Below are 22,868 nucleotides of genomic sequence, written 5' to 3' on the forward strand. Positions count from 1 at the left end.
CCAGCCCCCATGTGTCCTCAGATTTTGGAGGACACATGAGTCAGCTATCTCTTCTTGATCAAAGGACATGTCTTTTTTGCTTTCCCCTTTGTCTATTGAGAAGTGATGGCCAGGCGTATGGGACTTTAGGCTACCTTTCCCCATCATTAAATTACCAACCCCTCAGTGTCTGAGCCATAAATATATTTCTGGCTCTGCCACTTTAGCCTATTGGAGGTCCTCTGGGATGCTCACGTCTCTATCCTTATTCCTGCCCATGATTCCTCACTATATAGCATTTTCCATAAATATCCGTAGGCATCCTCTTACATACCATTTACTCATCTTCTCACCCATTAGGAAGACATCCTACAGACAGAACCTGGCACCTATTTGTTTGACTTCTTCTAAACACATCTCTGCCTCCAGACATTGAACCATTTATTGTCTCCCTGGTCCCTAAGATGACTTGTGATCATCTTTCTATTGTCATTATGTTGGAAAATGCTGAGATATATAATAATTTGAATTAATCAGGGAAATAATTTAGTTAAAAAATTTAATGTGTTCTACCTGCCTTTGGATTGTGGCTTACTGTGCTCTCCCACCTCGCAACCTCAGAACAGCACACAGCATCGTGTGCACCCCATAATGTATATCCCATCCACAAGCCTGCCCTTCCTGTGATTTCTTCTTAGCTCTTAAAATCCTTAGCTCACTCTTATCTTCAAAGAGAAGGAGGGACAGAAAGGGAAAGGAAAGGAAGGAAGGAAGGAAAGAAAGAGGGAAGGAGGGAGGGAGGAAGGAAATAAGGAAGGAAAGAGGGAAGGAGGGAGGGAGGAAAGGAAGGAAGGAAAGAGGAAGGGAGGAAAGGAAGGAAGGAATGGAGGGAAGGAAGAGGCAGGAGGGAGGGGAGAGGAGAAGAGAAGAAGGGGGAAGAGAGAGAGACTGTAAAAATAAAGAAAGGAAGAGGAAGAAGAATGCCTCTCTCATGTCTACCTCTCCAGCAGCTTTTCTCCTTCCTTTCCATCAGAAGCTGACTTTTCAAATCCTCCATATACACTACCTCAGTGACCTCCCTTTGCAGCCACTCTTCCTTTCTGAAAGGTCACAGTGCTGCCGTGCTGCTGTCTTTTCAGTCCCCTTGCAACGTGCCTGTGCAGTTGACCCTGGACTCTAGCACTCTCTTGCCTCTGTTTCCTTGGTGTCCCAGGGCCTGCGTGTCCTCCTGCTTCCCTTGACCTTCCTCAGGCCCCTTCATGGCATACTCTGCCAGCTGTGGATGTCAGCCCATGTGCTGCCTTCCCAGCACAGTCCTCCTCTGTGGTGCTCCATCCAGCCTCTAGCTGGCTGTCCAAACTTAAAGCATCCGAAACCCAGCTCATCATGAATTCCCAGACTCACCCCTTTTCCAGCATCTTCTCTTAGGGAATGACACCACCATTGCCCAAGGCGATGGGTGTAATCCTCAACTCCCCCCCACTCCTCCTTACTCCTCCTCATTGAATCTATCAGTCATGCTTTCCTAATAGCCTTACACTAATTTGTGTTATGTTTCTTAATAGTCTTCACTAATTTGTGTTGGCTGCTTGACCCTTAACTTACTATTTGGACTGAATGAAGACCTTCGGAACACTGACATTGGGGTTCATAAGTGATTTAAAATAAATTAATATAATTCTAAATTATGGTATAAAACTGTTTCTAGAAATAACAAAACTAACATGCATGCTGAAGCCACAATAGTGTTTTCTTGATTCATTCTCATTTTCTTTTCTTTCTTTCTTTTTTTTTTTTTCTGTGTTGGAGATTGGACCCAGTGCCTCCCACATGCTAGGCAAGTAAAGGTCTACCACTGAGCTACACCCCTAGTCCTTTTCTCTTCTTCCTCCTCTTCTTCTTCATTGTCATCTTCTTTTTGTGGTACTGGGGATTTAACTTAGGACTTCACCCTTGATAGGCAGATACTCTACACTTGAGCCACAACCTCAGCCCCCTTTCTTCTCTAATTTTCTTTGGTGCCCCATCATGTCTGGTACCCTACTCATGTGTATAGTGTGCCAGCAGTCAATCCAGGACCACTGGGTCAGCTGCCTTTAGCCTGGCTGGAGACTCTGAGCCCTGTCCTTGCTTGTACCTGTAGTTCAAAATGGTTCAATGAGGGTGTGAATGAATGCATATAGAATACGTTGAATTGAGAGGGCTAATTGAAGTAAAAAGCACTGTGAGAATGTAAGTTATTATTAATTTTCCAGTGTTTAATATTATGGTAGTAGTCCCAGGATTTTATCAACAATCTCTGTCTCTGTCTTTGTCTCTCTGTCTCTGTCTGTCTGTCTCTCTCTCTCTCTCTCTTTCAGTATTGGGAATTGAACCCAGGGTTTTACACATACTAAGCATGCTTTCTGCCACAAAGTCACACCCCCAGCCACCCAAGATTTTATATTCCCAATGTTTTAAAAATAACCAGCCCACTGTTATGCTTCAGTCAATTTACTTACCATTGAGTGGCCTGCACGTAAAAGATGTGTATAAGGATTTCAGAGTTAATAAGTGAGCCGGTACAATACATAGTTTCCATTAGCCTTCAGTTAGTCTCTTTAAAGTCTTCTCAACTGTCTGGCTGTATATTATTTAAAGTGGTCAGAGGCCAAGTAGCCAAGTAGCCTATAACCCCAGCTACTTGGGAAGGAGAGACAGGAGGATGTCAGTCCATGACCAACCTGAGCAAAAGCAGAGACCTTACTTGAAAAACAAACTAAAGGGAAAAGGGCTGGGAGCATGGCTAAAGTATGCAGGAAGATGTGTTCAAACCCCAATACTGGGAAAAAAAGGAAAGGGGCTACACAGAGCTGGGGCAGTGAACTGATATTGGTGGGGCAGTGCCTGTATTGATGGGAGAGTTATTTTTGGAATTAGATGGTGGGGATAACAGTGGGGTGAGATCCCACCGGGTGAGATCTCAGAAGGGGGGAACATGGCCTGAAAGAGAATGGGATGAGCAACATTTTTTGTGTCCAGTGACGTATCTGATAACCACTGTTATTCTCCCTGGATTTGCCCTTCCTGTCTATTCCAATCCCACCCCAACCATCCACTTGGGGTTTGCAGGTATTTCTGACCAGCCTAAGAAGTGGGAGCTGAAAGCTCTCTAGGACCAGGTTGTCCATTTTTGGGAGCACCACCCATGTGGAAGAACCTGGCTGTGTTGAACCCAACTCTGTTGAGTTGAGTCACTGCATCTCCACAACTATTTCCTCTTCCCACTCCCACCAGAAACAGAAGCTCATTTGTCATTCAGGCAGCTGACATAGAAGAATGTTATTGCGAAAGCTGCTCAGGTTTATTGGCACAGTGGGGTATAAAAAGAAGTCGAGGGCCCTCTCTCTGTTCTAGCTGCCTGCAGTAGAGCTGGGGAGACAAGACTCCGACTCACTGGAAGGTAAAGGGCATACAAGTTGTCAATATTGTGACCCCACGAGCAGTCCCACGATCCTGGAGAACTGGGTGCCCTTAGGAGTTTCAGGGAGGAGGGACTGTGGTAGATTGAGTAAGATGAAGGGGCTTTTCTTCTTCCTCCCTCCCTCCCTTCCTCCCTCCTTTCCTGCCTTCCTGCCTTCCTTCCTTCCTTCCTTCCTTCCTTCCTTCCTTCCTTCCTTCCTTCCTTCCTCTCTTCCTCCTTCCTTCCTTCCATCCAGGGTAGTCTTTGAGTAGGGATTGAAGGACAGGCAAGTGTACATAAACAGAAAGGAGACATCTGGGCGTTCCAGGTAGAGGAAATTCTGAGCAGAGGTCCAGAGGTGAGAGGCAAGAAAATGTGTGTGTGGGATAGCAAGTATGGGTGTCCTTTGGTAGGACCAAAGGTTGTCACAGGGGACAGGTTCTACTGCTTTTTGCTTTACAGTGTGGTTTGTTTGATAAAATCTTTTATCTATTTGTGCTAGGCATTTTGAAAAATAACTTCCTTCTATGCTTGGCCTCCAGCTAAAAATAAAGAAATAAACAAATAAAATAACTTTTCTAATACGGAAATAGTACCTGTTCGATATAGGGAGTTTACTTCATATTTAAGATATTTAGCTTTTTATTTACCAGCCTTGCTTGCTTTGGTAACCCCTCTTCTCCATCAGAGGATTTTGATTAATAATACTTTTATTAATTCATTCCGTTGTCTATTAATTTTGCTTTCTGGCTAGAACTTCTTCTGTTTTTAAATTTGGTATTTCTTTCACAGCCCTAGTTTTTGTTCAGTGTTGGGCGAACCCTGTGTACTCCACTCCTTGTACCTTAGGATTTCTGGTCACCTCTCTGTGTTTGCTGACCATGCACACTGTAGCTCCCCACCACTGGCTGTGGACAGGAGGGTGGGATGTAGCTGCTGGCCAGTGGCAGGGATGGGTCTAGGTGCCCTCTTCCCTCTCTACCCCAATGTCTAGAGCACAAGCATGGTGGAGAAGTGGTGGAAGGAACAACTGGCTGGCTGCTCCAAATCCAGTAACTACCATCTCAGTCATCTCCTGTGCCCAGATTTGGTGGCTCCATATGTGGAGGACTAGGAGCTGTTTCTCTGAGGCAACATAGGCTTCACAGACACACCAGTTGGTTTCAGATCCTAGCCCTGGCACTCACCAGCACTGTGACCTTGAGAATGGCCAGGTAACTCCTTTGGATCTTACTTATACAGTGGTGGGTAATAATAGTCTCTAATGCAAAGGATTTTGTGAGAGCTAAATGAGATTCTATGAGGCAAGTTCTTAGAACAGTGTCTATCGTGTAGATGTGTGGTATGAGTGCTATTATTACTGTTATTTCATGGTTTTATTGTTGGAGGTGATGGTTTTTCCTCACCATATTCCCATCTGCTTCTATCTGTAGGGAGCCCTTATTATTCCTTCTAGTTTTCTGGTGCTGTAATGGGATTTATTCTTCCTAGAAAATGTCTTTTCTGTCATTTCTAGTGCTTTGGGGGAGGCAGGTGCATGCCCTTGGCCTGCTGTCTGGACCTAGTTCAGCATTTCCCCCAAGTTATTTGTCTCCATGTGATTGTGTGTGTTATTATTATCTGTAATAGACACACCGAGGTGTAAGTGTCACATCTATCAGCCTGGCCCTGGGCTGGTCTGAGTCACCCAATGCTGCTGTGTCACGTGCAAGACTGGGAGGTGATGAGTTCTCTTCTCCTCAGGCTGGTTTGAGCCTATCCTAATGAATGTAATGGGTCCTCTGTTTCCTTTGTCAAAAGGAATGTTAATTATTTTCTGCAGTCTAATTATGTGGATAATGAGAGACTGACTGAGATAACATTCCCTTTAATTACTCTTGCCTAATTGCTGTTTAGAGCCATAGTTTGAGTATTGCAAGGCTGGGTGCTTCTCATGATGAAGGTGTCCAGCAAGAGGCTGAGTGGGAAGCCAGGGCTTAGACTCATGGTGGAAATGCCTAGGGTACCTGGAGTCAGGGCTCAGCCAAGTGTATGCCAACCTTTCCTGTATGTCATTACTTACAGGAAAGGGACAGTCTGGATGGGCCAGGTGGAGAACAAACAGCAACAGTCATGACTCCCCCCCACCCCCCGGATCAACTGTCATTCCTGTAGTATGCACCTGCCAGTCAGGCTGCTTTTGACCAGGCTCCTCAATCTTGAGATTGGCACCCTGCCTTTCTCTCCAATTTGACAAATGGATATTCTATGTCAAGTGCTATCTAGGACACAGAGATGCAAAGATAAGGGCCACATGTTCCAGACAGCTTTCTAAAATAAATTTTGGATTATGTCCCTCCCCTCTTTGCCTAGGAGAAATGCCACATTCCCAGGTTTGTTTTTTTGTTTTTGTTTTGTGTTGTTTTGGTGGGACTGGGGTTTGAACTCAGGGCTTTGCACTTCCAAAGCAGGTGTTCTGCTTGAGCCACACCTCGGGTTCTAGCCTTGAATTCTTAATTTCCTGCTTCTGTCACCTGAGTGTTGAGATTATAGGTGCATGTCACCATGCCTGGCTTAACATTTAAATAGCTATGTGTGGCTAGTGATTTTTCAGTTGCACAGAGAGGTTCTAGAGGTAGTAGAAAAAATAATCTGTTTGTGCATTACCTATTCTTGGCTTGTGCCCTATCCCTGGTCTTCACGAGTCCTGTTTGAGGGAGATAGTCAAGGTATGCTGGCTAAGGCAAGGTGAGTCATCCTCTCTACCAATCAAGGGAAGTGACAAAGCCTGGACAGTGACCAGAAGGGAGATTTGGAGCCCTAGAAGTGAGACCCATCCTGCCCAGATTGAGCCTCCTTGCTTGGTATCTGACCTCTTACTCTTTGTTCTTCCCTTTCTATCTGTGAGTGGTTGAGCCATTGGTTTTTATGGCAGCAGAGGTAGACAAGTAGTGTTCACGTATGTGATCCTTGTGCCAACCAGCTTTGTATGTTCCACACAGGAGAAATCACCTGTTTTAGGATTTTCTTGATTATAAGTGACAGAAAACCCATCAAACTAGCGTGAAGAAAAAGGAGTGTTTACTTTACTATATCTAACGTGGAAACACCAGGTTAGATATAATATTCTTGGCCTCACACTTCTGGGCAGGGTACCACTTGAGCCACTCTACCAGCTTTGGGTTACTTCTTTTAGGTAAGGATTAAAGTGGAGGGAACTCCATTATCATGCCAGTTGAAATTGGCCAGTTTTCTTTTGGGGGGGGAGGTGGTAAAGCCCTAGGTTGGCTAGGTTTGCTCAACACAGCAAAACAAAACAAAATCAAAAACAAAATTTGGCTGCTATCTCTAATCTTGATTTCTCTGAAGTTTAGATAAATACCTTAATTCAGCTTGGTGTTATGGGCCTTTATAGAGTGAGTGACTCGTCTTTAACTTTTAGCCTGGTGTGTTGGGGCCTAGTACAGGGCTTCGTTCCTGACAGTAGACTCCTATAACACTCTTTTCTGGTTACTTCAGCAAAAATCCTAGGATTGGCTCTGACTGGAGCATGTACCCATCCCTGAGCCAAGCACTGAGCCATGCTGATGTGGTGTTCACCTCAGGCAGGTATCAGAAGCTTTATTTTATTTTATTTTATTTTTCATTTCAAGTACTTTTTCCTTGAGGTCTTTATTTTTTTTTTTCCATTTTTCTTTTATTATTCATATGTGCATACAAGGCTTGGTTCATTTCTCCCCCCCTGCCCCCACCCCTCCCTTACCACCCACTCCGCCCCCTCCCTCTCCCCCCCCCAATACCCAGCAGAAACTATTTTGCCCTTATTTCTAATTTTGTTGTAGAGAGAGTATAAGCAATAATAGGAAGAAACAAGGGGTTTTGCTAGTTGAGATAAGGATAGCTATACAGGGAGTTGACTCGCATTGATTTCTTATGCGTGGGTGTTACCTTCTAGGTTAATTCTTTTTGATCTAACCTTTTCTCTAGTACCTGTTCCCCTTTTCCTGTTGGCCTCAGTTGCTTTTAAGGTATCTGCTTTAGTTTCTCTGCGTTAAGGGCAACAAATGCTAGCTAGTTTTTTAGGTGTCTTACCTATCCTCACCCCTCCTTTGTGTGCTCTCGCTTTTATCATGTGCTATCAGAAGCTTTAGAGCCTCCCTTCACTCTCCCCCCTCCTTTCCCCTCCCCTCCCCTCTTTTCCCTTCTCTCTCTCTCTTCCCCTCCGCCCTCCAATTGAACCCAGGCTGTCACATATGATAAGCACACACCCTTGTGTGCTTGGCCTTACTGTTTCTCTCAAGATTTAGCTTTCACTTACTTCAGGATCTGTTTACTTACTGTTTCCTCTGCCTGCTTTCCCAAAGTTCCTTGCATGGCTTCTGCTCATTTTCCAATCTGTGCCTGAATACTACCTCCTTAAAGAAAATTAAGATCTGTCCTCCAACTGGATGTGGTGGTTTATATCTGTCATCCCAGCTACTCCACAGGCAGAGGAGAAAGGATCACAAGTTCCAGGGCAGTCCTAGGCAAAGGACTAGGCCTGGCAAGTTCCAGGGCAGACCCTATCTCAAAACCAAAAAGGGCTCAAGAAGTTGTAGAATGCTTAGTAGCAAGCTTCAATGCCCAGTACTGAAAAAAACAAACTTGTCCTCCAGGGTCCAATTTCTTCCTCTCTCCCATAGGGCCCTTCTCCTTTGAAGCATAATTTTGGAAATTCTAGTATATGTTAGATTTCTTACTCATTGTCTCCATTAGCCTGTGAGTTCTGAGGGTGGGGGAGCAGCAACATTTTCTTATTCGTGCATCATATAGTATCTGGTCTCCAGACACTGCTGGAATTCAACACCTTGAAAACCAGGATTATTGGACTAACTTCCTGGGGTTTTGTTCAGAAATCTCTGAGGTGGCTTGTTACAAGTGGAGCGCTGGTGCTACACTGTTGGCCCAGGGCATTCCTGACCTCCAAAAAAATCCTCTGGAGCTTTTTTCTGCCTGTTCTGGTAGGGTCCTCATTGCTCCTTGGTGCATGTAGTATGGCGGGGTATGGCCCAAAGGATGTGGGCAGTGGTAGGGAGAACCCAGATAAATTCCTGGTCACTTTCTCGATGAGACTGTGAGGCCACTCTCTTCTGGCTGACAGGAGGAAGCTTGCTGGTTCCATATGCGGAGGTTTCTAGGGCCCCTGGCTGTGGCCTGATGAGATCTGCATGGGGGATTATTGATGAAGGGGAGGTAAGGAAGCTCTTTACTGTAACACATTCCTCACTCTGGGACAGTGGCCAGACAGCTAATTAGAGAGCCCAGCAGCTGTCCAGCCTTTCAGGAAGGAAGCAGCATCTACCTGGTGCCAGGACATGGGGTAGGAAGAAAAGGAAAGAACTAGGGAGCCAGAGACCACCCTCCCACGAGTAGGAGTTGGACCTTCAGTGTTTGCTCAGAGAGGGACACTGAAAGAGGCATATTAAGGTAGAATGAGCTAGATGAGGAAGAAGAAGGGAAGAGAGGAGAATGACTGGACAAGGTGGCTTCCAAACAAAAGAGAAGGTGGAGGCAGACAGGGAAATCCAGATCCAATCCTAAAGTGAGGGGGCCAAATGGAAGGACAGGGCCAAGTGTGCTGGAGGCCCAGTTGTCATCTTTAACCACTTCCTTGTGCTCCTTCTTACCAGGGGAAGCTGGCCAGAGACAGTTTATCCCACGGGGGATTTGGAGCACCAATTGCATTTGTAGCTGTTCATGGTCACTCCGTGGTTTGGCAAATTGCCAGATCCATTACTGTTTAGGGCTGGTTTTACTACAGGATAAGTAAAAATAGTTGCTCTGGGTCATGTGGAAAGAACTGGGGGCTTCAAGGAACCAGAGGGCCCCCTAATGGGTTTTGGGGGGATCTTCTCTACTTTTTGGGCACCTGGGTAGGGGAGTGTATATAATTGTTCTTTGTCCAGGTTCCTGTCACAGAACTCCAAAACCCTTGCAATTTCCTGAGTGATAGAGTGTCTTTTGTTATTCATAATGATCCCTTTTGATCACACCTGAGTTTTTGCCAATGAAGTAAGTAGTGTGGAGCCCAAGCTAGCCCCAGGATGGGGCCAATTCCCAAAAGACCAAGTGAGATTAGAGGGTTGGAACTTCTAGTGCCGTCCACCCACCTCTGAGAGTATAAAAGCTTGAGCATCATTTGCTGAGCTCTCAGTTACTGTACACCAAGAGGTACTGCGAGGCAGAGGAATGCAAGTCCGACCCCCATGCCCTGCTACATCCATCTCTTCATCTGGCTGGCCTGGTAAAGGTATGTTCTCATTAGGTTGTTTTTTTTTTTTCAGTACTGGAGTTTGAACTCAGAGCCTCATGTGAGCTTGTTAGGCAGGTGCTCTACCATTTGAGCCACTCCGCCAGCCCTTTTTTGTTCTGGGTATTTTTGAGACAGAGTCTCAAGAACTATTTGCCTAGGCTGGCCTCCAACAGCAATCCTCCTGATTTCAACCAGCACCTGGCTATTTTCATTAGTTCTGTGAGACATCCCAGCACATTAATCAGACCCAAAGAGGGCTCATGGGAACCTTGGCTTGTAGCCAGCCTATCAGAAGTACAGGTGACAACTTACTACTAATTGTGATTGGTAAGCAGTCTTGTGGGATTGAGCCCTCAAAATGTGAGATCTGGTGTTATCTCAGCATAGAGTGTCAGAGTCCCAATGAATTGGGGGATAAGCAGTGTCGTTGGCTGGAGAACTGCTTGGGGGGGCGGGTGTTCAGGAAGCCCCACATAGCTGTGCTGTGTGAGAGAGTGTTTTATCTTTTCCTGAGAGAATCAGGAAGGGTTAAGAAAGAAGAGAATGGGAAGGTAAATGGGTTGGTATTTCCTTGCACCCTTTCTGGCTCCAGTTTTAGGTTCCAGGCCATGGAACAGGGAGGAGAAAGGAGGATTTGAGTCTGGTCAGAGAGGAAGACTGAATCCTGCAAGCCCAGCTTACCCTAAATAGTTATAGAATAGAAAAAATGATGCAGAGGAATTTCCTGCCAGCAGCTACTGGCTAAACCTCTTTGGGAAACGAATCCTCATGAGTGAAAACTGGCTATACCTTTTGCAAGTGCACATGCACTGTAGAAATAACAGAGTAGGCATTGTTACTACTCTCTGACCTCAATCTCCCTGACCCCCACCCATGTAGGAGCCTGCAGTGTCCCTGGGGATGCTGTTTCTGACTCCCCTGTGTGAGTTCAGACAGGTCTTCTGTACTGTCTCAACTTAAGCCACCCACTCTGTCTCTCCTCACTTCAGCCAGTGTGATGGCACTTGGAGCTGAGAGAAAGGAGCGGTCTCCTACTTGCTTTCCTCATCTGCAGAGACAGTCTTAACTATTATAGACTCACGTTTCTTGTGCTTACTTGGAGTCCTTCCATGTTGGTGCTCTAGAAATCAGAGACAAACACAAAACACATTACTGGGCTTGGTTAATATGCTGGATGACTCTCTCACCCAAGAATTTAGCTGGACCCTTCACTCTGCTTATCCATCCATCCAACAGAAACTCTGTGGTCTTTAGGAATTCATCATTCCTGGGTGAAACAGACACATATGAAATAATTCGGATGGTAGAACACATCAGTGGAAAAAGTCCTATGGAAGAATCAGGGATGGGATGACCTGGAGACTGTAGGATGGCTTCACAAAGGTGACAGTCGGGTCTGGAAAGAGTGGGAGGGGGTGGACTGCACAGGAGAGCAGGAAGTATGGCCCCTGATCCAAGCTCCCAGGAGCCAGCACCTCGGGCAGGTTGATGGAAAAGTTAGATGGGAATTCTGCTGTATGTTTACAAAATAAGCAGCCCACAGGGAGAACTGAGTAGATCACATCGAGTGAGAGACATGCGCAGAAGCGCACCTTAAGGTCAGCCTTAAGGTTCAGGAGAGAAGCAGTTTGAAGAAGTGCTATGTATGTGACTCCAGAGGGGTGACTGGAGCCTGGGGACTAGGGTTTGAATCAAATGTGTGGGCTTGGCCAAATCTCTTAATATCCTGAACCTCAGTGTTTTCATCCCTAGAACGGGTTGTCATTTCCACCCTCCCTTTCCCACAGGAGTCCTGAGAGAGTCATGAGAGACGATGTACGTTAGAAACCTAAGTTCTATCCACATGTTCATTGCTGTAAGGGCTCTTCATATATTCATGTGCTCCATAGACTTCTGGTTAGGGTCGTGTAGTCCACAAAGGATTCCATGGGCTGTGTTTGCTGGTGTCTGCTCTTAAGGGCCACAGAGTATCAGAGGGAGTTAGGGACAGCTTGTGCTGTTGGTGGAAGAGGCAGGACCCCTGCTACCTCAGCCTCTCATCCATCCCTACCAACTCCCTGGGGAAAGACCTGCAGACCAGGAAGCAGGAGGTGTTCAGCCAGAAGCTGGCTCCCAGACAGATCTGCTCTGACCACCATGGCCTCATCTGTCAGGGCAAGCACGGCGGCCAGCAGCGAGCTTCCAGGGCTGGCTGCAGCACCGCCAGGCTCTGCTGGCAGGATGTGGTCTTTGGTTTCTCTTTCTGTTCTGACTTGTGCTATTGCTGTGGTCTGCTTAAGGCTCAGGGAAGGGGAAGTGCTCATGGGTGAGACTGACTCCTCAGGCCATGTGTCACGGTGGTGTTAGTGGTGAGAGTATCAGACATGCCCCTGTTAAGGCCCTTTCTTCAAGGTGATAGGTATGTGCCAGGGTGGCCTCTGCCCCCATCAGGAAGGCTGGGAGAGGGGAGGAGGAGGAACAGGTGGGGGAGGGATGGAGGTTTCTGTTTGTGGAAGAGCTGGGGAGCTGACAGGAACAGTCAAGGCTGAGCACAGCAGCCCACTGCACTTCACACCTGCTCTTCACTCTCCCCAAGGGGAGACCCAGAAGCTGCCCCCCAAAAGCACACTTGATAGGGTGTGGCTCAACTCCCCAATCTCTCGCTTTCATTTCTAGCCTCCCCTGCTGCTTCACAAGTTATCTGCTTAGGGGACAAAAGAGGAGGATTTGCTTCTGTTCAGAGCCTGGAGAAGGACGAGGGAGTGAGGTGATAGTGGGGGGGGGGGCACCACCTCCCACTCCCAGCCATGCACTCATTTCCGAGGAGCCACCATGCTTGGCAGAACCCTGTCCTTGGGCCTGTATAGGCACTGTGTCAAAGCAGTTCCAGAGGGAGTAAAGGCACTTGCACATGTAATAGAACAAAAAAATGTTACTGTCCCCATCAAATGGTCAAGTCTTGGGGATATTATCTAAAAACATACATGCAGCAAAGAAAGACTTATATCATCTCGTAACCAGTTGTTAATGTTCATAGGAAGAGCCTCAGCAGTAGTCATGGTAAACAATACAGTGATAAATATTAGGGGGGTGGATTGCGGGTAGGGGATTTTAGCACATTGTTTGTTTCCCTGTTTTTCTTTGTGTGGTTGTACTTGACTCCCAAAATGCTAAAACAGATGTCCTACACTGTATGCATTCCATGAGGTTCTCAGCTGCCCTTGATGACAGATGTCTCCACTGCAGGGTGAAGGTAAGTATAATTCAAAGCTGAGAATGGAGCTGGATTCTAAAATTATATCCCCTTACAGGTTTACAAGTGTGCACACACTCATTCACTCATGACACAAGAGGTCCTAAGTCTTAACCCTGTGTGTAGATTGGCTAGGAACCATGCCAGGCTTTCATGGCTGGCTTAATCAGCCCTAACCAGATAGCATAGCGGGGATGAGATAGCAGGTTCTAGGAGAGCCTTGGTGCCCTGGTGATGAGCCCTTGGCCTTGAATCTATTTCTCTGGCTGGCCTGGTGGCTCAGATCTGGGAGCAGATTAAGCTAATAAAGGCCTCCCCTTTTATTCCCAGGGACACATGGAAGCTGTCCGTCCACCAGCGGAGGATCAGCTGAGCCCTGGGGCTGCTGCTTGCCCGCAGTGCTGAGAATGGCACTAAGGCCCAGTCCGACACCAATGCAAAGTTAAGCTGAGACTTTTCCTGCACAGTGATCCTGATGTCTGTTCTGAGCCGTGCACTCAAGGCTGTGATAAGTGAGTATATTTCTGGCACCCAGGGGATCACTGGGTGATGAAGTGCCTGGCACTTCATCAGCACGGGCACAGGTCGGGGGGTTGGAGGGGGGTTCCAGTTCTGAGCCCACTTCCTGCCCAAGGATCTGTCATATGGCTGCAGTTCTGAAATGGGAGAGAAGTGTTGAGCATTTCAGGCATGTCACTATTGGAGTCATCTTATAGTTACATGGCCTCTACAGAGCGGGCCAGACCCAGACAGGCTGACATAATGAAGCCAGACACCAGTACCTGGGGGAGGACATTGTCCCATGTCTTTCTTATCAGTAGGCTGCAGTACACCTTGGGCATCTGGCTTTACATCCATTCCGTACTCACCTAGAATCTGGATTCTGCCCATGTGCCATGAGCAATTCTTATAGCATTGACCAGGAAGCCTTGGGTAAAATATCCAGGGCCTTGAGATGAGAGAATTTGTTTGAGACTTAGCTGCCATAAAGGTGATCCTCCTTGCTCCCCCCAAAAGGTCAGGAGGGGCAAGTCCTGTGGCTTTCAGCAGCATTTCGTCTTAAGTCTAGACAACCTCCCACTTAGGGTGAAAGGCCCCTGACTGTGGAGCCTTGCCTGTTGTCCTCATCTGGCCTTTTTTTCCAGCCTCTGTCTCTGGCTTTTCCTTGATGATGCTTTAAAAAAAATGACAATTGGCTGCCTTCCCAAGCCCCAGAGGCCCATCTGGCCTGAAGGCTGTTACATCTGTACAGAGCAGACAATCCAACGGTGGGATCAGGGACCAGCAGGAAGGGAGCTCCCTGCAAGGCAAGGCGTGTAGAGCTGGCGCTTGGGCACTCTTACCTGGACAGGATTTTTAGGAGCTAATGGCCTTAGGAGTTAGTTCATGGGAACCCCAAGCCTTAGATTCATGCAGGAATGTGCAAGGAGTGGGAAAAGGGTAACCAGAGGGCTGGAGGCATGGCTTAAGTGGTAGAGTGCTTACCTAGCAAGCACAAGCTTTGAGTTCAAACCCCAGTACTGCCAAAAAAAGAAAAGAGTAACCAAGTATTTCTCAGCTTTTAGGTTGTTCTTGACTTCCCAAATGAGAGTTCACAGCTCACGGCCAGAATCTGTTTTCCATAAAGCTTGGCCTTGCAAAATCAGTTTGTGACGAATGGGTCTTTCAGAAAGGTGTTCTTGAGCTGATTTGTAGCCTGGGTGGTGTGAGTGAGCCTAGACTTAAAGAGGTTTGGGAGTGGGGGGAAGGCCATGGAGGCCACCGTGGGAACATAGTGACCCAGACGCAAGACCTATTTCCCCATATGATACAGATCTCCTAGCAATTTATAGCATCATCCTTAAGATTACTGGACCCCCTAGTCCAGTGATTCCATTTCCGGAATTACTCATTAAGAAATCTTTCATTAGAGTCAGACATGATGGTGTACTCCTATAATCTCAGCACTCAACAGGCTCAGGCAGAAAGATGGCAAGTTTGAGGTCAGCCTGAGCTACATAGTGAGGCCCTGTCCAAAAAAAGAAAAAAGAAATCTTTCATTAGAAAATTGTCCCGAGGGAAAAAAGTGGTGAATTCTTTTGTTATAGGCATAAAAGGTATTTCTGTGGTGTCATTTGTAATAGCAGAAATGGGAAATAATTGTCCCTTTGTTGAACATCTTGGTTGAGTAAATTACAGTTTTCCACTTGGTGGAACATTGCATGGCCATTTTAATAATGAGCATATAGGCTCCATTACAACTTGCAAAAACAGTTACGATATAAGTGAAAATGGAAGGTTTTAGAATAAGTACATTACAGTAACTTGTAAAATGCACACTTGGGGAAGGACTGCAAGGAGGAAATGATAATGGCTATTAATTTGTCATTATGAATGCTTTTTTTCTTTGACTTGTTTTAAAACAATTTAATCTGGGTGACTATAAAATGTACCTTAGTGACCTTCTCTAAGATATGATATGGGGGGGGTAGGGGGAAGAGGAGGGGGTGGCAGGTTGCTTGCCAAAGTCATTCCTTTCCATAATGTTTACATTTCAGCTGTGAGCGCACATTATTTTAGTAATTGAAAAAACAATAAAGATATTTTAAGTGCTAGAATTAAAAATTTAAAGGCTCTATTTCCCAAGAACAGAAGGAGAAAGGCTGAGTTTGCTAGTTGTTTAATCTGTCCTCATCAGTGTTTAAGGATTTGGGACTGTTTGAACCCATCCATCCATATATCCATCTATCATTCCAGTATTATTAGGTATTATTGCCTTTTTAGACACTGGTTACCCATTGAAGAAAACAAATCCTGTCCCTCATGGAGCTTTCATTTTAATTAGAGAAAGACCATAAACAAGTAGCAAATTATTAGATAATGCTAGGAAAAAATAAGATTGTCTAGGTATGGTAGTTCATGCCTGTAATTTCAGCACTCAAGAGGCTGAGATGATTGAGAGTTCCAAGTCAGCCAGAGCTACACAGTGGGACCCAGTCTCAAAAAAAAAAAAAAAAAAAAACCAAGAGATAGGATAGTATGAGTGACAGGGAGACTATTTTGGATTGGGAAAACCAGAGAAGGCCTCAGAGGGATGACAGCTAATCTGAGACCTGAGTGACAGCAGGGAGACAGCTACATGAAAGTCTGAGAAGAGCATTCTAGTCAACACACAGGATGCCCAACCTGTGGGCCCTACCTTCAGAGTGCCCTTTGCACCATAACCCTGTGGACCACAGGGCCAGGAATGACTCCGTTCTTCAAGGTCACTTGTCCCTGTGGCTCCCACCTGGGACTTGCTTAGTGGTGGAGTCCCTCTAACAACCTTTGTGGAATGGTTGTTTCTGACACTGCTGTTTGGGCAGATGGTTCCTCTGGGCAGCCTGCACACAGGCCACTGTTCTTGGCTGGCATTTCCATAGCAGGCTCAGCCTCTTGAGATTTTCACATCAGGGTGGGCTGGCGATAAAGAAGGCTCTGGGTCTTGTGTGCCTTAGTGAGGGGTCTTTGAATAGCTCATGCCTTGATGCCCTGGGCTGGCTGCTGCTAAGATCCTGTGAGGGTCAGCTTTGACCTTGGAGGACCTGTGTGTGGCTCCTGCCAAAACTTGGCCTGAGCCCTTGGTACTTCTGACACCCAGTTCTGAGCTTTGCCAATGGTTCAGCTAGAAGCACGTGTTCATCTCCTTGCTTCCTGTTCTCCAGATCCATTCCAGCCTTCCAGAAGTAGAAAGTCAGAGAATGGTAGTGTCCTCAGAGCAGTGTGCAGTCAGCCTTTGGGGCACTGCAGTGTGCTATTAGAGGTAAAGACTCTGGAGCCAGACTTGTAGGATTTAATTCCCAGCACAGCAGTTTAGAGCTGTAAGAATGCAGGCTAATTATTTAGCCTTTCTCTGCCTTACTTTCCCCCTCTGTAAAATGGACTTGGGAATTATCTGACCCAATAGAAAGTGTTGAAAAGTGCTCCTGGTTATTATTTTGACTTTGGAGGTGAGAGTGGGCCCCATCAAAGCCTTCAACATCACTGATCACAGGGGGCTGTACTAGGGGATGCCCACAGCAAGCACAGTGGAACTCCGTGCCATCTGAGCCAACCAGTGGCCACAGGTTTTCCCCTCTACTTGCTTCCCTTCTGGTCCTGAAGCAAGTCTGTTTTCCTCTCCACTACCTTGACTACAGGAATGCTCAAGATGATTTCAGACCTCATAAGGGGCCTCCTAGAAGGGCTGTGTGTGACCCTGGAGCATGGAACTGTAGAGATTTGGGTGTCTGGTGTAAAGCTTGGGGAGTGAATGGGGTGCCCAGCTGGCTGCAAGGGAAGGGGATCTCCATTTTCTAGCAAGATGGCTCTCTGGACAAAAATTCACAGTCATTGTGTCATGGCGTCTTAGCTTCCTGGAACAAAACCAAGGCAGTCATTCCAACTGCTTTGCCTGCAGCTGGTCTTAGTCTCTCTCTCTCTCTTTTTTTTTTTTTTTGCAGTACTGGGGCTTGAACTCAGGGCCTTCACCTTGAGCCACTCTGCCAGCACTTTTTGTGATGTTTGCCCCGGCTAGCTTTAAACCTCGATCCTCCTGATCGAGGAGGAGGATTACAGATGTAATAGCTAGGATTACAGATGTGAGCCACAGGCCCCAGCCTTAGTGTCTTAAGGCTATCTCTCCACCCATCTTTGCTGCTTGCTCTGTGACAGGGTTCAGCAGGCTCTGAGAGCAGTAGATGAGGTATTCCTAGGGAATAGGACACCAAAAGCCAGCTCCCTGTTCCCCACCACCTGTTCCCTTGGAAGGTAGTTCCTTGCCCTGACAAGTCACCTTCTCAGGGACACTGTGTTCCCAGGCCCCTCATCAACAAGCACGAGGCTCTTGGAATTGAGTGTTAGTTCCTCAAAGTCAGCTTGTGAAACCATCCACTACTCTCCCCTTTTCTCATGCTTCCAAGCCTGTCTATGCTCTCCTACACCACCCTGAATTTTCTTTCCTGGGCTGTCCCATTTTGTGTCATGGTCCTCAGAATGGTTATATTTGTCACCAGGAGAAAGAAGTCAACACCCACCGAGCTGCTGGTTCTTCCTGCTGCAGGCTTTCCCAGGGCTCTGATTCCAGGGTTGAGCAAGGAGGTATTGGAAGAGGTTTGGGGTAAAGGGAGTTAAGTGGGGGGAGGCCAGGACAGGGGAGTAGGGGTCCAATAGAGGGTGGGTATGCCTGTCCTAGCTCAAAATTCAAGCATAGTGCCTATGATTATCAGAAATGGGGTTCTGAACATGTACCCAACCAGAGCCCTGTCTCCGGTCTTAGCATCTCCCACCAGTGACAATGTCTCATTTATTCCTTTGTCTAAACCCCCATCTTCTGTCCCCAGCCAGGTCTTTCAGTTGCCTTGATTTGTCTTCAGTGGACCAGTTGTGTTTTCCTGGCACAAGGTCTGACCTTGCCTAGGTATGCTCCCCTCTATCCTCCCAAGTGCTTCCTGCTGCCCAGAAAAAGAACCAGGCTCCTCCCCCTGTTGTTTCCTCATCCTCCCTCTATTCAGAGCTTGCCCTCCTTCACCCTAGGTTCTTCTCTCCCTTTGATGGTTATCCCTTTCATCATGCTTCAGCTGGCACAGTCTAGCTCTTCCAAGTCACCTGGGAAACACTGGAGCCTGTGGTTTCTCACTGGCTGGGAAACATTTTTGGCTACTCCAGGAAGATGAGATCAGAGGCAAGGAGAGCAGAGTTCAAAGTCGGCAGCAAGGACAGGGCTGGCTGGAGTGAGGAGATCTACTCAGAAGAGTGTCTCAAACTGGGAAACCCTTTCCTCAGCTCAAGATTCAGGCAGCCCCTATCCCTTGCCTGGGGAGGACCAGGGGTTGGTGTTAGGCCAGGTGGACTGGCCTAAGGTGCAGGACCTGAGTCAGAACAGGAGGCCTAGTGATTTCTGCATTGCTGTGTATAGGCCACCTGCCTTGGGTCACTGTTAGCCTTTCCTGTGCTTCCTTGGAGCCTGAATCTGTTCTCACTCATCTGGGAAGGGGAATTCAGGATAAAGTGAGGGTTTGAGAGGCCTCTTTCAAGCCTAACCTTCAGGGCTGGCCCTTCTCCTTAATTCAACCACAGATAAGTGGGAGGCTCACATTTGCTCTCCTAGGTTGTATATAGAGCTATTGTTTCCACAGGGTTTCTTGTCTCATGAGCTTGGTGCTCTGGGTGGGGTAGAGACCTAACCTGCTCACAGGGTAGGCTGCCCTGTGGCTGGCAAGGGCAGAGGCACAATGACTTTGCCCCTGATAGGAGGTGGCCCTTGTCGCAGGAGGGGCTGTCTGGAAGCCTGGCTCTGTGCTAGAAAGAACAATACCTGTTCAGGAGCACTTGTTGTGTTTAACAGTACATATCTACTAGCTCCTTCAGCCTCACAATAACCTGTGGTAGTTACTTTTATTGTCCTCACTTTACCTGTAAGGAAACTCAGGCTTGGAGTAGTCATGTAACTTGTCTCCTAGAAGGAGAATATCAATCAGGACTTTGACTCAGACAGTTAGGATCTGGGGCCCCTGAGCTTACACTATTCCACATTCAGGCCCAAGTCATGGTTTACTGTTGGGGACGACTCAGGAGGGAAGAACCTGCATTAATTCTATATGACTTCAGGTTTCCTTAGGTTCATTTGTTTGACAAATTTAGAGTACACAGAAAAAAAAAATAAGTAACAAAGAATCATATGCTATCAGCCTGTAATCCTAACTACTCAGGAGGCAAAGATCAGGAGGATCGTAGTTCAAGGCCAGCCTGGGCAAAAAAGCAAGACCCAACACACAAAAAAAGGCTGACAGAATGACTCAGGTGGTAGAGTGCCTGCCTGGCAAGCATGAGGCCCCAAGTTCAACCCCTGGTACCTCCAAAAAAAAAGTTTTAAATCGACATTTAGTAATTGTGCATATTTATGTGGCACAGTGTGTCATTTGTACACAATGTATAATGATCAGTTCGGGGCAATTGGTATATACATCACCACAAATATCATTCTAGAGCATTCCAAATCCTCTTTACTAGCTGTTTTGAAATGTACACTATCCGGTGTACTGTAGAACATTAGAGGTTATTCCTCCCATTCAGTGCACACCTGTACCCATTAACCACCACCACCTCCTTGACCAGAGTTTTGAAAAGTTCTTGTTGGTTAGGCTTGCTGGCCCAGTCAACTGGCCCAGAAGGATGATGAAAGACCGGTGGGGCAAAGCCACCCAGCTAAGCGTCCCCAGCCAAGCATAGAATAGAGCCCCAGATGACTCATAGCCTCACGATCCAGGCCAACCAAGATTTTCTAATCCATAGACACCTGAGCTGAAATACCAAACAGTAAGTGATTAGGACACTGAGTTTGGAGATGATTTGTTAGGTGGCATTTACTACTTGTTTGGGAAATATTTTCATTCCATACTGAATGCATACTTGTGTGCAGTGCACCCAAACAGATGAGTCCTTCTCCTCAGGAACCCTGGGTAGAGTGGGGGTATGGCAAAGGAAGCTGGAGGGATTCAAGGCCTCTGCTTCTAACTGGGCACTTGGTGGTGCCTTTAATCAGGATGGAGTCAGAGGGAAAAAGAGACATTTAGATGGAGGTATCCAAGAAAGAACAGGATGTATAGGTGTAGAAGGGAAGAAAGAGGTCTGGCTTGAGACTGGAAGTTATCAACATAACACAATAATCTGCACCAAAGAGAAAGAGACAGGAGATGCTATGGAAATTCAGAGGAGGAAGAAGGGATTTTGGTTGGAGGAAGAAGAGATTTTGTTCTGAAGGTCACTTGGGTACTGGGTTTGTACTTATGGATGTGAACAGACAGGAGAGGCACATCAAACAGAATAAATAGGGTCCACAAAGGAATGGAGGGAAATAGGGAGAATAAGGCAGAAAAAGCAGACTGGGGCAAGGTCATGAAGTCTTAAATATCAGACCAAGAATGCTATACTGCTTTATTAGGAACAAGGCAGCCATTGAATATTTCTGAGTGAGGGTGGTGACACTAGGTATACTTGTGTAGCAGATGGGCAGTAATACACTGCAGAGTGAGTTTTGAAGTATAGAAATGAAGAGATATTAGTTCTAAGGAGCCAGGCGTGGTGATGCATATCTGTAATTCCAGCATTTGGGAAGCTGAGGTAGGAGGATTGACGATTCAAGACCAGCCTGGGCTACATGGTGAGACCTTGTCTCAAAAAATCAAAGGAAAGGAAAAAAGAAAAGATATCAATTCTAGTCTAAGCTCTTCTATTTACTGGCCTGAGGATATGGAGCAAATGATGTACCCCCTCTGAGCCACAACTGTCTCACCTATAAAATAGAAATAAAACTATCTGTCCTTCATTTGGCTCTTAATTAAGAACCAGTGAAAAGCCTGTGGTTAAAGTACTAGGAAGACCACAAAGCAATGCACAAGGGTGAGGGGTGGGTAGGTGTCATTGTGACGAAGCCTGCCTTAGCTGAAAGATGATACCAGGATTGGCAGACAGGTAGATGAACCACAGATGTCACCTTGTTAAACCTCTGTCCCCTTCTCACCTTGGAGAGGAGATTGACAGACGTCAAGTCATCTGTCCACTTCTCATTCTTTTTTTTTGGTAGGACTGGAGGTTGGACTCAGGGCTGCATGATTGCAAAGCAGGTGCTCTATCTTTTGAGCCACACCTCCAGTCTGTTTCTCTGGTTATTCTGGAGATGGAGTCTTGAGAACTATTTTCTGGGGATGGCCTTGAACTGTGATCCTCCTGATCTCAGCCTCCTAAATAGCTAGGATTACAGGTATGAGCCACCAGGGCCTGGCTTAGCTTCTCATTTTTTTTTTTTTCAACAATAGTAAGGTTTATTAGGAAAGGAACTCTCCCACATTGCCCTCTACATAAACAGGACGTGTCATTTACAGTCCTGCTCAGGAGAGGTCTGAGCCAACTGCTGCAAAACAGGGTTGTAAAACAATTGTGTCCTCAAGGAGGTCACAAGTTAGTTGGATGATGAGCGTTCATATAGCCAAAAATAAGTATGGTGTCACATGCTTGTAATTCCAGCACTTGCAAAGCTGAGGCGGGAGGATCTTGAGGTCAAGGCCAACCTGTGCAAGACTGTCAAAAAAAAAAAAAAAAAGGGTACACAGGGTGGCATCTGATAATGGGTCAAATGGGTGTTCCAGATTCTTTCTGGTAGTGGATAAGGGGAAAGCTGGAGGCCAGTGGGCCAGGCCTGGCTTCAGGGAAGCAGGATGGGATGGGAACCAGGCCTTGAAGACTAGTAGGGTTTGAAAGAGAGGAATGGAATGGAGCACTCTGTCAGCCCCACTGTTCTCCTCTCAACATTTAAAGTGAGCACCCAAACGCCATCTGATGTAGCAAGTTAAAAGCAGATATGACCACAAAGAGATACTGCTTTAAGTATTTCATTAGGATAGCCATTATCAAGAAGACAGAAAACACAAATGTTGGCAAGGATGTGGAGAAACTGGAACCCTTGTGCATTGTTGCTGGGATAGTGGTTCTTCAAAAAGGTAACTATAGATAGAATTACCATATAATTCAGTGATTCCACTTCTCAGTATAGACCCCAAAGAACTGGAAGCAGGGTCTTTTTAATTAATTAATTTATTTTAAAAATTAATATGTGCATACAATGTTTGGGTCATTTCTCCCCCCTTCCCCTACCCCTCCCTTACACCTCCACCCTCTCCCTCTCCCCCCATACCCCCTCGCTACCCTTATTTTGCCCTTATCTCAAGTTTTGTTGAAGAGAGAGTATAAGCAATAATAGGAAGGAACAAGGGTTTTTGCTAGTTGAGAGAAGGATAGCTATACAGGAGTTGACTTGCATTGATTTCCTGTACATGTGTGTTACCTTCTAAGTTAATTCTTCTCAAACTAACCTTTTCTCTAGTTCCTGGTTCTGGAAGCAGGGTCTTGAAGCAATGTTTGTACACACACACACACAGGAGTTTGAACTC

The 22,868-nt window shown here is 46.4% G+C and overlaps 1 protein-coding gene across 16 annotated transcripts in view; it reads left to right on the top strand.

Annotated features, from left to right (window-relative positions):
• The window catches only part of Tmem229b (transmembrane protein 229B), a 42,566-nt gene that overhangs the window by 11,814 nt on the left and 7,884 nt on the right, over window positions 1-22,868 (top strand). For 4 of the 16 annotated variants that reach the window (XM_074067739.1, XM_020176519.2, XM_074067742.1 and 1 more), the window contains one exon: window positions 13,255-13,436. The gene's annotated coding sequence lies outside the window, so the exon portion shown is untranslated. The other 12 variants (XM_074067731.1, XM_074067733.1, XM_074067743.1 and 9 more) reach the window with 12 other exon arrangements.

The sequence above is a fragment of the Castor canadensis genome, chromosome 3, assembly GCF_047511655.1.
Source record: "Castor canadensis chromosome 3, mCasCan1.hap1v2, whole genome shotgun sequence".
NCBI classification, from domain to species: Eukaryota; Metazoa; Chordata; class Mammalia; order Rodentia; family Castoridae; genus Castor; species Castor canadensis.